The following is a 3,475-nucleotide window of genomic DNA, read 5'->3' as shown; positions in this document are numbered from 1 at the left end:
ATATTAAACTGAATTTTTATAAATGTGAAACTCAAAACAATGACTGTAGTAAAAAAACTAAATATTATCTGTAAAGAATACTGTATTTTATGTTTTTTTTTTTAATATCAAAAATATCATGTTCTGGAGGATCATGTGAGGAACATTTGCTTTACTTCTGTATATATGAGCCAATAAATGCATGTTTGCTGATCAACTTCGCAGCTCGACGCCAATTAGAGCGAGAGATTTCTCGGAGAGTTAGCACGATGTCGGCGTAAACAGCGTCGTCTGCGAACCTATTTAGATCGTGAACAGAGGGGCCTCCCAGTCCAGATTTATTATTCAGCGAAACGTAGGCAGATCGCCCACCACTGTAGCCGCCGGACCCCGACTTCCCACGCATCTCTCATTCGCCAATACCTATTTAGTCCCATCGGGGGTTGCCTCGGGTTAGACTAGCTCGCCACGCGAGTTCGGACTCGTTGCGCCATTAAACACGACGGCGAGTTAGAATGTAAGCAATGCGCCCGCGCGTTCGCTCGCTAGTTCTCCTAGGCGAGGCATTGAGCACGTCTATATATATATAGGCTCTTCTGGATACATTGAAAATCTAGATTATCGATATGATTTTCGTATTAATCTTTGTTGTTTTCCAAAATAATTAAAAAAATCATATATTTGTCAATTTTTTATATAATTATTTTGAAAAATTTTTTTTTCTTTCTCTTTCTCCCAATCTTACATGTAATATTAATTATTTCAATAGAAATAATTAATTTTTAAATAAATAGACAAGCGACTGTAAAGATATTGACTTTTTGCGTCTATAATCTATATTTTTTATAAATAAAAATATATAAGGAAAGAATGCTAGAAAACTTTATCTTTCAATTCAATCTTTGTTTTACTAAATTTTATTTGAGATCTAATTTTTATAGAAGAATTCTATAAAAGAATTGTTAGAAGAATTCATTACCCAAGAAGAAAAAAAATTTACAACAGCATTGATATTCAAAAGCTTTGTTTATTAGTTTGAATTTGATTATAAACAACGTAATATAATAATAATAATGATATATTTAACATGTTTTCGAGTGCGTAACAAGTTTCTCTCCGGATATCTGATAAACATACGCTGTGTATGTAAATACATACCGCTAGATGTGCTTGACAAGGATCGAAAGGCGCTAACTTAGCAGGTTAACCCACACGATTGGCCGATCGCGTCATCTTCTTATATCTTCGATGACGTCACGCGTTCGCGTCGCGGCAGACGGGTTAAGGACCTCGGAATCAACTCGCAGACGATCTTGTTCTCGATTAATCCGACACGAGAATTAATTTCACGTTGACGTGGCACGCGAGGCCCTCCTTTCGACGAAAATGGGCCGCGCAAACTTACCTACTTTCGCTTCGTGTACCGAGAGAAAATTAAATCTCCCCCTTACTTTTGTCAGTAAATCGCTATCTAAAATTTGTAACGTGTTATTATCCGGTGGAAATGTTACGTATGTATACATCAAAGTTGCGATGCCTGTGTTACGTCTAGGCAAATTATATTCATTTCGTATAATTATCACAAAAGATGAACGAGAGAAGATAAAGGATTGAACGCGATTATTACCTGAAATGCGACGTACAGCGATATATATTGCGTCGAGGGGTAATAACACGCTCGCAATCTCTACCGTGTTCGTATATTCGTATTTGCCACGTGCAATAATTCCATGTGACAAGTGTAATTTGCATATAATTTGTCGAGTCCCCATCCAAAGACCGTTTACGGTGTGCCACCGCCTTCGTTCCGTCTCTCGTGGATCAGATACAAGGAGTTTCTACTAGATATAGAGAGAAAGAGACAGAGAAAGAGAGAAAGAGAGCATTTCTGCGAGTCTCTTTATTAGGCAAATAGTGCAGTACCGTTAACTACGCTGCGAATTATTCACTATGTAATCTCTATCTGGCGCGATTTCAAACGTTAAAGGCGTCTTAACGGAACATTAACTTCTCCTTTTCACGTAACGAACCTCGTTGCTAACCGGGCTGATACTGGCGGCAATCGCGCACCGCTAATTACAATTCAACGTTAGTTGACGGAATAATCTGTCAGCATCGATAATTGTAATGATTACACGTCGCCTTATGCAAACAACCCTGTCATCTTTTAATTTCTTTTTTGCCGGCGTCACCGGACGTGTTACTCTTTTCTTTCGGTCTTGGTCGCGTTCTCCGACATGCGATTCACGACGACGCCTCGGGCGGCGATAGAATAATTAGTAAATAAAGAGCGAAGACACGTATACATATCTATTGTACACATACATGTTGTGGCAAACTATGCGACGAACAGGAGTATATTGAGCGAAGTTCGCGTGATGTCTTCGACGAGCAGTCTCATCATACGTCATCATTGTGACATTAACATGTGTTATTTACATAACAATTAAACCCTTGGAGACGTGTGCTTGTTAAAATTTAACAATTTTCAATAATGCGTCAATTATCGATAGCGATGAACGGATCGCATACATAAGGAACACGCGAGCGTGTTCTGCACTCCGATGCGAATGGGCTCTAAAATCGAGCGATTTGCACGATCGTTATGTAACATGAACGCGTGATAGATAACGGAGAAAAATTACTGTGCCGATCTTGCTTCGGACTCGAACGATGACGGTGGCGGGCTGCGGCGTGCGCGGAAGAGAACTGCCCGGGGATGTAAATGTTGCGCGTTGCTCGGCACCCCGAAGGGACAGAGATAAAAATCCTCCGTGCACGAGAGCGCCAGCCTGCGCTTCGTTGTGCGAGCGCGATTTACGCCCACAGCAACGCGGAGCTACGCGACCGCCTTGGCTGACGATAATTAGCGCGTGTGACGGAACGATCCGTCATCATCGATAATTGTGACGATTACGCCAAAGAGGGAGAGAGAAGAAAAGGAGGGAAGGAAAAGAGAGAGAAAGAGAGAGAGAGGAAAGAAAGAGAGAGAGAGAGAGAGAGAGAGAGAGAGAGAGAGAGAGAGAGAGAGAGAGAGGGAAAAAGGCGAAGGAGGGGCAGAAAGGGGGAGGAGGGAGAGAGAGAGGGAGAAGCACGCGGCATCATCGGCATCGCGTGCGTTAATGCGTCCGGTCGTCGTGCCGCGCCGTCCGATTGGTGCGCCCGTCGGGCTTAATTGCAACTAAGCTACGAAACGTCGATTAACGATCGCAATAACCGGGCGCCGCGACAAGCGTCTTAAATCAACGGTGACCGACAACGGCGGCGGATACGAACGATGATAGTCTCAGCGTTGCGCGCGCGAGAGCGATCCTTTATCTGTGTCGCTCTCGTTCTTGCATCTCGTCCGTCGCGGCCGCAGCGTAGAGCTGCATTTGCGTGCCGTGTGCATCTATTTCTGCAATCATCTGTGTTTTTTCTTTTCATATCTCTCTCTCTCTCTCTCTCTCTCTCTCTCTCTTTCTCTCTTGCTCTCGCTCTTTTAGTCGCTCTTTCT

This window comes from Atta colombica, unplaced genomic scaffold (assembly GCF_001594045.1).
Source record: "Atta colombica isolate Treedump-2 unplaced genomic scaffold, Acol1.0 scaffold105, whole genome shotgun sequence".
Classification (NCBI taxonomy): Eukaryota; Metazoa; Arthropoda; class Insecta; order Hymenoptera; family Formicidae; genus Atta; species Atta colombica.
Note: the sequence above shows the minus strand (reverse complement) of the source record.